Source organism: Electrona antarctica (assembly GCF_951216825.1).
Source record: "Electrona antarctica genome assembly, chromosome: 4".
NCBI classification, from domain to species: domain Eukaryota; kingdom Metazoa; phylum Chordata; class Actinopteri; order Myctophiformes; family Myctophidae; genus Electrona; species Electrona antarctica.
In genome coordinates this window covers 16497483-16511107 of record NC_136809.1, presented here as the reverse complement: position 1 = coordinate 16511107, position 13625 = coordinate 16497483, and the positions used below count along the sequence as shown (strand labels likewise).

The following is a 13625-nucleotide window of genomic DNA, read 5'->3' as shown; positions in this document are numbered from 1 at the left end:
AGTACATTCTGGTCCCCTTCAATGACCCAGGTAAGATATATTGTAGTAGCCTGGCTAATAAGCCAGACTAATATCACACAACATTTTTTTGCCAACGGCTGATTCGGTCTGGTTTATTAACCAGGCTAATATTGTAGTACCATTGTCAAGAAGTGCAACCTTTAATTCGTACAATATTCACTCAAAAAAAGAAAACTCTTAATCATAGTTAATGATGCTCAATGTTTCTATTTTGTACACAATTATGTACACAATTACTTATATTCTGATATGTTAGACAATTTTTGCTAGTTGTCTGACAGCAAACAGGCTTCTTTTGTTTAAAGTGGGACATTTGGTTTTTTGTATTGGCCAAAAATGTTGTCTATATACATACATTCATGAATCCACTTGCTGACCGGCTGTCGGTAATGGTATTGAGCAATTTTTTTATAGGGGGATATATGTGACCATACCATTAACAACCTACTGTATATAAGGCAAGATTTTCAAATTTTCATTATGCTTTATGTAGCATGTGAAATGTAAAAAAAAAAACACTCCTTGGGCTAACAACGGCCATAGCCGACTGTGGCTCAAGAGGTAGAGCAGGTCGTCCAATGATCCATTGGTCGGCGGTTCGAATCCCGGCTCCTCCTGTCTACATGTCGAAGTGTCCTTGGGCAAGACACTGAACCCCAAATTGCTCCTGATGTGCTGGTTGGTACCTTGCATGGCTTCCGCTGCAATCGGTGTATGAATGCGTGTGTGAATGGGTGAATGTAATGCACAATCTATGTAAAGCGCCTTGGATAAAGGCGCTATATAAATGCACCATTTACCATTTAGCCACATGCCCAAATGTGCCCGAAATGTGCTGACCTCATCACATTTGTGACAACACAAGAGTGTTTTTGTGCTAAACTAATGCTTGGAATGGATACAGAATCATGAGTTTGACACGATACATGCTACTTAAAGCATAATACAATGTTGACATTTTTTACATTTTTGCTTTATATAGGTTTTAATGGTATGGTGGTCACATATAAACCCTGATACAAAACATATATAAATAAATAGAAAAAGTGCCCCTCGGGGCACAGGTCTCCACCAGGGCAGGTGGCCTCCTGGTGGCGCTATAGGCCAATGTGAAAAGGGTGCCATTTGTTCTTATGCCTTTGATGTCAATTGGATGATTTGATTGCCGGGCAATGTGCAGTTTACTGAAACACCACCATGAAGGATTTTATGATTATTATCAGAGTACTAAAAATACCAGAAGATTGGCATCTCAACTTTATAAATCCTGTCAAACAGCACTGGCAGGTTTGGTGTAGTGGTCTCTCGAAACCAGACTGTTGGCTCACACCATTTTCAAATGCTTCCACCTAAATGTCTATTTGTAGTTGTCTGGCCTGAGAGACTAGGTTTGGTGTAACTGATATGACAGGCTACTTGAGAGACAGAAATAAAAAATAAAATATGTATTTCCTGGCCCTGACAATAAACCTGTAGTAGTCAAGAATTCCAAGTATCTGGCTATCTGCTGTTACATGTGCATCTCTGGACAGCGGCCACAAAAGCAAGGAAATAGTGCCACCTGCTGGTGAATAGACGGCAGTTTCTGGGCGTGTAGTGTAGTAGTAGCCTGGTTTCCAGCCCATAGACCCGCCCACACGACTGAGCGCACTGGTTCAAGAGCTGGAGGCTCTCAGAGTCTGACAATCAGGCTAGTGTGTAGTAGTGTAGCCAGTACTAGACTACCTTTGCCATGTTATAACATGTTTAAATGCTGTTAACCTCAGCACAAGCTTACATAGTTTCACCACATTCATAAATAGGCCCTATACTTATTCATACTTCTACAAACTGTAGGCCTATTTTGCTGTAAGTTGTTTTGGGTCTGTTTGCAAACAATTGAGCAAAAGTGAACATAGGCTACATAAAACAACAACAACAATTTGTTTTATGTATGATGTGGTAATAAAGTCCCACATAGCATTAGCCTGCTGTATTATTATTCATATTAACAATCAAAACGAGTTGGTCCTTTAAAAGCACAGAGTTGGCCTAATAAATATAACTTGACATCAAGTTTTCCCACACGGTCCGTTTCCGTATACATCAACAAGCGAGGTACGGCGAGCGGCGAGCCTAATTCGAATTCATGCTCAGTCGAAAATAGCAGATCTACAAGGTCGCGTAGTGGTGAGCTTGTAGATCTGCTAGGCTATATGATGAATTGAACATGGTGGAGCCTATTGTAAACAGATGTAATGCTTTATGGTGTCGTCCCCAGTTAACAGTTTTGTACTGAGTTGTGCTTGAAATGTACGCCTAATGTAATTCTCCAATCTGTTAATAAATCAATCAATCAATCAATGCTATTTTCGTCTGAAGTATGCGGAACCAGGCGTGTGTACGCAGACTACGCGCACGCACACGCACGGGCCACGCACTACTGCTCTACCCCAAGAGCCCATGCATTGCAGGACCATGCTAGCCACCGTTAGCTGCTCTGTGGGACAGTTATTCACGTTTGGGGGAAAAGTTCCGCCGATCGATTGTTAAACGGAAGGTTTTATATCCAACAAACAGTATGACCCGCCGAGGAATTGTGACCCGAATCCGATGAGGTTATTAGCCTATACACTGCAGTTCTTTAGAATCCTTATGGTACAATTACAGCACATTCATTGGGCTTACTTATTAAAAAAAAGTTTCCATCAGTTTGTGTTGTTGTAGTAGTACGTAGTAGTAGCAGTGCCTACATAGCACCATGGCTAACTAGCACAGAACCGTTATGAAGATAAACATAAAGAAGAGGGAGTGAGGTTTAGTAACTTGGTCTGCGTTACCTTTTAGTTGTACAGACGCGTCCTTTTCATCTCAGGCTGCAATCGCTGTGGTCCTTTTTTACTGCTTCACTAGTTTACCAACACCAGAGGCACGTTCGCGTAGTCACCTAATTCTCCATGAACGCACAATGACGAGCAGCAGCAACAACATCAAGCAACAACAACGACGCTACGCCGTCTGCTGCGGTGGATCCGCAGTTCAACACGCACGGAAACCATGGCAACAACGCTGAAAACATCACCACCGTGCACGAGCGTAGCGGTTGGTGGGGGTGGGGTGTGTGGTTGTTACTAGTATACACTGGGACTGGGTTCTCGAACCCCCACCCATGTGTGTGTTTCATGTTTTAGCTGCGGACCCCAAAATTAAATATATTTATGTTGTTTTAAAAAATAAATAATAATAATCATAAATTGCAACTTGTAACTCCTTTGCAATCATCCTGGCAAATAAAAAGTTACAGGACGGTCCCATATCCAAGGATTTATGAGGAATTGTGCTTTTCTTCTTTCATTCAAAGCAAAGCAAAGTTCTTTGTTTACCCAGGGAAGTGGACTAAGCTCGAGATGCTTGTTTACAGCCACACCCTGCTCATAGAACATTTCATGGTAGGGGTTCAATGCCTTGCTCAAGGGCACTTCAGCGGTGGTAATTCGAGCTGGCGACCTTCCGGTATCAAGACCGCTCCGCAAACCGTTCGGCCACCGCTGCCCCCTGCCCCCCGCTGCCCCCTGTCCACTTGTGACTTTGTAGCAACACATTTCAATTTATCTTATTAGATCTATTTCTCATTAACAATTACGACATTTAGACAAATAAACTAAATCGTATACACGTATATCATCAGGGTCCCGGTCCCAGGCCAGAATCGTTTGAAAGGGTGCTTCATTCACGGATGAAAGTCCATTGGCCCAATGGACCCCAATGGCATTGGGGGTCTGTTACATAAAAAAAGCCCTTTTGCAGACCTAGTAGGCCTAATAGGACAGCTGGGCAGGAGTGAAGAAGAGCCAACTCATAGGAAGAGGACAAACTCTGTCACATCAGTTGACTCATATGCCTCAGTTACCTGATGAAGGTCAGTCGACCAGAACAATGTGTTCTCATCAATAAATAATGTAACTGTAGTGTGTAGACAGTGTGCGGGATGTTTACCTCTTCCTTTGCGGGGGTCTGTGACATGACAGGAGTTTGAGAACCCCAAGTTGATAGGTAGTTTAGGAAGTGATTCTACAATTTACTCTATCTATTCAAATCAAATGAGAGTAGGAACATGTTTTCGTCGCAACACGTGTCACATTTGCCATTGACAATGAAAGGAGAATTTACGTCATATGTGTCTGCACAAATCGGCTTTTTGTGGCAACACAAACATTAAATGCCATTGACAATCCAACGGATTGTGTGGCCCTGGTCTTTCCCTAGTGGGTCTTGATCACCCCGGCTGGGTCACCTGAGTGAGGGGTATGATTTTCGCGAGACCCGAAACCCCGATGACCTTGGGATACATCACTGAGGATACGTCCCAGTTGCATCCATGCAATGTATTTTCGTTCAAAAGATAATTTATGTCATATGTAGACGAGCAAATCGACTTTTCTAAACACAACTGTTTTAATTCAGCTCGGGGCTTATAAATATCAATTATATATCAATTATATTAACATTAAATACATTGAATATTTTCTTTTAACATTGTATCATGGTTAAAAGATAACATAAATTGACAAATTAATTCATGAGGAAGTATATTCATTTTTTATTGGATGATGTATGATGATAAGAGCGCCCCTCACTTCACACAGGTGTGATTTATTTTATTTTATAGCAAACTGTCATGGTGAGATACACTGTCCTACAATGAAACACAAACCGCACTTAACAGTCTATATAGGCAAGCCCAGTGATTCTCAAAGTGGGTTCCGGGGACCCCCAGGGGACCTTGAGGGGGTTCCAGCCAGGGTATAGCCCAGCTACAAATTATTGATATTTAGTGGGAAAAAAAGGACTCATACAGGTCTGTAACTCTGAGAGTTATTGGGGCTCGGCTGCCAAACCGGGGATCCATGAAATTAAACACTACCATAGGCTCCATCCATCTGTCTGGGGTTTCCTGTCCTGCCAGGGCAGAGGCACGGTGCCATCATGGCCGCCTGGCCGGCATTCTGCTCTGTAATGCTGCTATTTGGTGTGCTGCATTGCAGGGCTATTTCCTCAAACTGAGGCTGGTTTTGCAAGACGAATGCTGCTGACATGATGGTGGCACTGGCGGGGCAGCAAAGCCTGGAGGGAGCTGGAGAAATGTTATGCCTAATCATTTACAGTCCGCCGTGTGGCGGTGTCGCAGAGAGAAGGAAGGGAGAAAGGAGGTGAAGAAGATAAAGAAACATGGGAGGAGGGGAGCACTGAAGGAATTGCAGTGGAGAAAGGGAAGGGAAAGAGAGATGTGAAGCAAAATGGTTTTGCACGCTGAAAATGGCAGACCTACAAGCTCACAGAGCATCATGTTCGCAGAGCATTGTAAGCTTGTAGGTCTGCTATTTTAGACAAAGTACAAATCGTGGGGGGAGAGAGAGAGAGAGAGAGAGAGAGTGGAAAGTGGAGGAGAATAGCAGTGAAATGGGAAACCAGAGTCTAGGGAGGAACAAGTGATATATGGAAAGAGGAGGGATATATGGAAGGAGGAGGGGTGAGTGCCGGAGGGCAAGATGTAAAGAGAGAAGGGGGGGAGGGGGGGGTAAAGCAAAGAGAGGAGAGGAAAGGAAGATGGAGGGATAAGGACAGTTGGGGGAGAAGATAGAGAATTTGAAGAGAAAAGGAGTTCATAAAGAATCACAGTCAGAAGTGAATGTTCAGTTCAAAGGAGAAAGAGTTGTGGAGAAAGAGAGATTTTGTCTACTGTGTGTGTGTGTGTGTGTGTGTGTGTGTGTGTGTGTGTGTGTGTGTGTGTGTGTGTGTGTGTGTGTGTGTGTGTGTGTGTGTGTGTGACGCAGTAGGACGTGCACTGGGACTGAAATGCATTTATCTCACATCTCTTCTACTCGCCCGATCCACTCAACCCTGAGACATTACGAAAACACTGCTGCACTGCTCAGTGCTTGTGTGTGTGTGTGTGTGTGTGTGTGTGTGTGTGTGTGTGTGTGTGTGTGTGTGTGTGTGTGTGTGTGTGTGTGTGTGTGTGTGTGTGTGTCACACCCTTTTGACTGTGCAGGAGTGTTTGCCCACTTACGCTCTGCTGAATCTCTATAGACTAGAGTCACTAGACTGATGTTATTTTCATTTGTTAGTCAGGCTAAGTGGAAAGCATGCATTGAATGCAGTGCAGTATGCAGTGAAAAACGGTCCATTCAGACTGTATTAGTCACTTCGTACAAATATTTGTTTTGGTTGGGCTGGGTATTTAACCACAGTAACCACACAACAACATTCATGGATGCGTCGTACACAATTCATGTTGTACTGTTTTCTGAAGACTCGTGCTACTCTTAACACCCTCTGTAAAGGATAGTTAAAGACTGTATTTATGTGCAACTTCTAATTGCAATGTCGTTGCATTTGTGGAAATGTCAAATCAGATATTGCAGACGTGTTCATGTCATAGACAGACACACTGACTGTCGTCAGTTGATGGATCTCCCTTTCAAATTCTCTCCTAGGAAGCATAATACGAAAATATGTTATGGTTGAAATTAAATTAATGGCAAAAACAGCTGATCAACAAGCTCATAATGTGCCACATTGTGATCTTGTAGATCTAAGAATTGGGCAATGTTTTTTGAAAATGATGCATAATGACATCTCAAAATAGAGTGAAAGTGGTTAAATTTATTTAACTGTACATGATGGATTGAATCATAGTGTTACATTGAAATGTTTATTAGACAACCCACTCGGGGGGAGCAAGGGTTAACCCCTTAAATCATATATGGTTGACCGGAGTCCCTCAGGGGTCTATTTTCTGTTTTCTGTTATGGTGGAGAAAGCTTTAGTTGAAAAAAGAGCATAGTATTTTGCTCAGGGACACTGACCTCTGACCTCTAGTCTACCCACTCATCTACGGCCACCTCCACAAACCCCAAAGTATCTGTAAAATGCAACACTTAATTTGTAATATTTAGTCCCTCACTTTCGCCAACAATAAACAACAGTGAAATAGATTTTTTTGATCCATTTGATGGTCTAATACAGAAAATTAAACAAGTGAAGGAGCCATTTGTAATTCTAGACTGGAAGTGGAACCCCAACATTTGTATAATCTATCAAAATGGTAGCTTGGAGAGTCCCTATCTAGTGGTTTCATCGGGTGCCTTTGCATGCATTCACATAATTCAAACTAGGCCTCCTGGTGGCGCTATAATAGGCCAATGTGAAAAGGGTGCCATTTGTTCTTACGCCTTTGGTGGCAATTGGATGATTTGAGGCATTTTGTTAAAAAAATGTGTTTTGCAAAAATCCACCTGTTGGTGGCGCTATAACAGACCAATGTGAAAAGGGTGGGATATATTCCTCAGCCTAGTAGGAAAGTGCATGAAAGATTTCACGTAAATTGCACACTGCGTTCATGATTTGAGGCTTTTTGTTCAAAACGGGCCAATCCTGCAAACTTTGAAGGCCAATGTTAGCCAATTAGGATGGAATATGTAATACCGGACAGATCCGTCTTGAGCACATGACTATAGAGATAGTGTGTAACTATTTGCTGGATTTTTGGACAAAATCTGGAGGAGTAATATTAAAAAAATGTGTTTTACAAAAGTCGGCCTCCTGGTGGCGCTATAACAGGCCGTTCTGGAAACTTTGGGGCAGAGGTTAATTGTTGACATCCAGGGATTGTGTGTGCAAAGTTTGGCATCGACCGGGTTAACGCACTGACGGACGGAGTGCAAAACATACTCTCTCCCCATGCCTTCGGCCTGGTGGAGACAATAATCGAGTAGTAGTGCATATAATCCAACCTCCCGAAGATAGGTGCTGGCCCCGAAGTGAACCGAGAACAAATAACCAAAAGACGAGTTGCACTCTCCCGCTGCCAATTTCTTTCTTTCAGTTTCAGAGAGTGATGTTTTGAGCCCATGCTCTTCTCAAACAGTCTGAAGAAGAGCATGGGCTCCAAACGTCACTCTATGACACGGAAAAATAAGAATTAGACTAAAATATATCGCTGTTGTTAGGGCAGAAAACATCTGCCCTACTTGACATTACTACGGCATCACACAGATAAAGTAACAAAAGTAGCAGATCTACATGCTCGAAAAGCCACGCGAAGCTTTTGCTGTTTTTGAATTTGAATCTTGAAAAGTAATAGTTTTGGGCTCTTTGGTTTCCACCCGACAGAGATAGACATGTTGTAAACTTAAGGATGGATCATGTTCAGAACAGTAGCGGCACAAGTTACTATTATTTAGTCTCAAGCTCTTGTTTATTAGCTACTTATTTACGGTATAAAACACACCGACAGTCTTAACCACTGTCAACCTAGCCTACTTTTTTATTTTTATAGCATAAAATAGGACATTTTAATTTATGAAACATAAAAGTTTGAAATAAGGAAATACAAGAATTCTGCTCTACAGTGACAAAGTTCCACTATTAAATAAATTAATATATTCTCTCTCCAAATACACTCTTTTAGCAGTACTTTAGTTGTATGATAAATAAATAAATTCATACTTTGTACCAGTATATACCAGTATAAAACATAATTAAATAAATACAAACTCTTTAAAAAAAAACGCTTTGCCCACATTATAAGTTGAAGCCGCGAACTAGCGTAATTTCCATCCACCAGGTGTTTAAAAATCACACCTGTGTGAAGTGAGCGGTGCAACTGTAACGTGTGGGGGTCCCCGCAACATCCAGACCCCCAGGAACACCCCGGGGCGGCCCGGTTCCGGCGAGCCGCCCCGCGTCCGAAACAGACAGAGTTACCGTGTTGCAGCTTTCCGTGCTCGGACATACAGACACAGACATACGGATGGACGGACATAGCTCCGTAATGGAGCGGAGGCACCGCTCAAAAACCCGGAAGAGACGCCTGACGCCTGGACTAGGCGTTTTCTTGACGGCTCTTGACACTACTGTCTGGTCATACCCCCAGTGTGTGTGTGTGTGTGTATGTGCGCGCGCGTGTGTGCATCTCGTTCTGTCTCTGTACACCTCATATCTCTCTCTGTATCTGTGCTTCATTGTTCATGGGCTCTCTCTGGGGTTCATTGCCCACACAAACATACATGTAACAAGCGCCACACACACACACACACACACACACACACACACACACACACACACACACACACACACACACACACACACACACACACACACACACACACACACACACACACACACACACACACACACACACACACACACACACACAAATAAATTACATTTCACAGCAAGTCAGACAATGCCCCTTTTTTGTGTCATATCTTTTTCTCCCTAATCAGTCAGGCCTTAGTGCAGAGACAGAGAGAGCTGCTTATCGCAACGGTGACATGAGTTATTGACTAAGCCAGCCAGGACACAAACCATTATGTCCCTCCCTGGCTAAATATAGCCAGGAGCACTACAAGGCAATCTAAATCAAATCACGTCGTGACAAGCACATGATCAATTGTTACCTCACATCCTTACTTCAACATGAAGACGCACAACATGCGTTGTGCCCCGAAAATAGTTGACATATTTTTTTATTTTATTTAACCAGTAAAAACACATTGAGACTGAAGTCTCAATGTGTGAACTGGCCAAGAGAAGAGGCAAAATAAGTAACACAGCTCAGCTCTGCCAGTAACAATGAATACAAGACAATAACAGGATAACAGGACAACATGATGCAACGCTCATAAATACAGTACCCACTACCCACCCATACAGTACCCACCTACAATGAGATTGTAGGTCTGCTTTTTGCTGGCATGCAACACCGTCATAAGACAGAGCATAAATTTGGCTTAAGTCATCCACTTCGCACTCAATCTCCACCGAATGTAGCCTACACATTTGCATTTTTATTTGATATCTTATACCATTCTCTCAAGGGAGTATCTGTGACTAGACAGTTCAATTCAATTCCATTCAATTCAAATGAGCTTTATTGGCATGAGAAAACATATGTTTACATTGCCAAAGCAAGTGTCAAAATATAATAAAAACTGTTGAAAATGGGGAAGGTATATAGAGGGGGTACAGTATTGTACCGTATAAACAGAGCTGTCACAGTTCAATCAATCATTGAACAAAAAGTCATACCGTGAGCTGAATCCAAAATTGAACACACCACGGTCTGCTTTGAAAAAAAGGTTTGGCAGTAATTTCAAGTTTAATATGAGTCACAGTCAATGTGCTACCATATACAGTACATGCCAGACCACCTTTAAAAGGTGTGGGTTTAGTGATTGTGAGCCAGGGACCACCATCCTACCAAACCAAGTTACATACTCAAGTTACATAGTTACATACTCAAGTTACATAGGGCTGAGGGAACATAAGCATGACCCCCAGAAGGGACCTGTCCATCACTATACAGAATAGCCAAGAATAGACAGACAATACAAGTCCATATCCCCACCCGACACAGCCGTGAGGGGTCATGCCTATGGACCTTTGTATTGTCTATTCTTGGCTATTCTGTATAGTGGACAGGGACATTCTGATTTTTTTTTACTACACACCCACATTGCTTTTACTGTAGGCTAAGCTTGGGGAATTATGCCTGCCAAGTTGCCAACTGACCCAGAACTTCACAAGGAATTGTGTTTAATACATGTGCCTCTTGACAGAGTTTGTGAATCTTAATGTGCGGATCCTCTTCTGTGCTAGTTAGCTTTAAGAGCTTTTGGAATTGAAGCACAAGCCTCCGCAAATGACCACTGACAATGATAATGATAATGGTAATGTCTTTCAGTGGAATGACAATCACACAAATACCAATAGTGGTGATCAAAGTGTCACCAAAATAAAACAAAATAAAATCATGACCATGCATTAATTGAATGCTACTTAATGCAAGGCATTATCTAGATTTCAGCATCACCAAAACCTGACGGCACAAGAAGGAGTGGACTCCAATAGAGGGTATGCGCGTGACATCATCATCAAACCCGGAAGTTATGCAGGAATGCCTACTGAGTGGCAAAAAACTATTTTCTGGCCTTGACAGCCCATACATCCAAACAGAAAAGTCCTATCTGATTGCATTAAACAACATTGAACAATGTTAAACTCACTTTGCATGTTGCTTTGCCACTCGATGTGCCATTCACTTTAAGCATGCGCATACCCTCTATAATGGTATGCATAACTCTAGGAATATGCAGTACAACAGGGTCGGGTTTCTAAAAGACAGAGGGACACAGGAACTATATCCTAGTCAGTGTGCAACAGAACATAGTCATATTATTATATTGTTTGAAAGATGCTAGTGGTCCAGAGTTCAAAAAAGCACTTCTCTATCTCTTGATGAAGAACAGGTTTAGGGTCAGCCACAATCTTTCTTCAATTATTTCCTGCGGAGGAGATGTCTAATGGCTATACGCATTTGTTTCCCTGCTCTGTTGATGACATTCAGAATATGACAGGCACAGTCGGTAGTGCTGTCGCCTCACAGCTAGAAGGTCCTGGGTTCGATTCCCGCTGGGGACGCTGTGGGCGCTGGGGGCGTGTTCCCTCTTCCGCGTCATCAGTGCCCATACCCGAGGTGGGGTTGGCGATAGGGCCTTTCTGTGTGGAGTTTGCATGTTCTCCCCGTGTCCCCTAGGATAGGTACCCTCACAAAAACATACAGTAATCCTGGTCTTTAAAACTACCTCCCCCTGGCCAGCCAGGGCGCCTGATGGAGGGGAAAGGAACTGGTCAGAATAACGTGTTCCTTCCACGCGCTATGTCCGGCTGGGGAAACTCCCCCCTATCAGGTGAAAAGAAGCAGCTTGGACTCCTCATGCATAGAAGGAGGCATGAGGTCAGTCCGCTGCCCCCCCAGGTTGGCAGAGGAAGTGTAGCGCCCAGGATTACATTAGATAATTGGCACTGGGTGAAAAAACTGGGTTGCAAAATCGTGGGATAAAAATTAAATAATAAAAAAAAAGAATATGACATTTGAAACATGTAGTCATGATATGATGCATTGTGAGCGGTTGTGAAGTTGGAGATAGACTATTTTCACTATTCTGAACAATAAAAAAGAAGAGTTTGTTTATTTTTAAAATATATTTTACTTAGAATAATGACATGTCCAAAATAGGGATGCCATGTTGAAAGCGGTTAATTTTGATTTTTACAAAGATAAACTTTAGTTTGAAAAGTGTGTAGCATGAGACAGCATTAATTCCAACGCATGCATGCAGTATAAACTATGCATATGAGGCCATGGGTGGGATTTGCGAAACTAGAGTGAGCAGTATTTTCCTTATTCACAAGCTCTGAGCCAAAGCATTTATTTTTAGATTGCTCGGCTCCTAAATTAAACATGACATTTTTGCTGACCCATCATTCCCTGTCATGTTTCTTGCTTTGTTGACTGTAACACATTTGATCAATCTGGAACTGTTTGGACACACAAATGCCAGCAGAGGGTGGTGAGAGGTGACAGAAAAGGCATTTTGAACACGAGGAGCTTAATTTATCTTGTGCAGTCATTCTACTGGATGTCAGAGTTACATTGCTTGTGATGGCTACAGGAACTGTCAACTTCCAATAAAATATGTAGTATGTATGTGTGTGTATATTAGGGCTCTCCTCAACTAAAGACATTCATAGTCGACTAATAGACATAGGAATTGGTTGACTAATGAATGTTTATTTAATTAACAATTCTGTAAAATTATAATCATGCTGAGACCAGCCTTTCCAGGTCAGTTGAGAAATCAAAATTGTAATATTGTAATATTTCTCAATGAATATTCACTATTGCAAGTTACAGTATAGAAACTGGTAGAGTAGCCCACAGGAGATGGATAAGAAATCAACAAAATGAAAAGAAATTAAATTAAACAAAATAAAACGATTCACAGCAGCGCAATCTGGGGCAACCCAATAGCCGAGTAGTTAGGCCGTGCACCACCACATGGGCTCTAGTGCCATGACAGTCAGTTTGATATCCCGGATGGCTGGACCATTTGCTGCATAACGCTCCCCTACTCCCTGAATTTCAACCACATTTGAATAATACAGGACTAAGCGAGCCTGGAACTGTTAGATATGACTGGGGTTTGCATATGCCACCCACTCACCCCTCTAGGCTATAGGGCAAAGTCATGCAATGGAATCATTTTAGACCTGCACCTTCACATCTGCATTCTGGTTCATATGCCTCAGAAAATAGGCAGAAACAAACAGACACAAGGCGGAGCATAATATGTCTTCATGTCAATGAGATTTTAAGGGCTTTGTGAAATCAGTAAGAAACTAAAGATATTATTTTGGACCAAAGTAACAATTCTGTAGTAATTGTGTCTTACTATATTGTGCCCACTAGCAACAGAACTCTAAATAAAAAGGCTACAGTCCCTCAGTCCGTCCATCTATTCTAACACTATCATCCAAAATATATGTTAAAAACGAATGGCCGGATGTTCAACTCTATACTGACTCCATGGCCATTCCTCTATAGGTTCAAATATCCACTTACTTGCCTAAGATGTAATGAAGGGATTGCCAACTTGCTGAGTGCATTCATGCTCCCTTGAGGATATGACCTAATTTCCTCTTGCTGTCTTGCGCCATGCACCGGCCCTCTGGCCAAAATATCAACTTTACACTCAATATACATGATCTAGGACAGA

At 42.3% G+C, this 13625-nt stretch overlaps 1 protein-coding gene across 1 annotated transcript in view; it reads right to left on the bottom strand.

The window, feature by feature from the left end:
- gne (glucosamine (UDP-N-acetyl)-2-epimerase/N-acetylmannosamine kinase) overlaps window positions 1-2967 on the bottom strand; it is a 47425-nt gene extending 44458 nt beyond the window's left edge. The window contains exon 1 of the mRNA XM_079498229.1: window positions 2841-2967. The gene's annotated coding sequence lies outside the window, so the exon portion shown is untranslated. The remainder of the gene's footprint in view (window positions 1-2840) is intronic.
- Between the last annotated feature and the right edge of the window lie 10658 nt (window positions 2968-13625).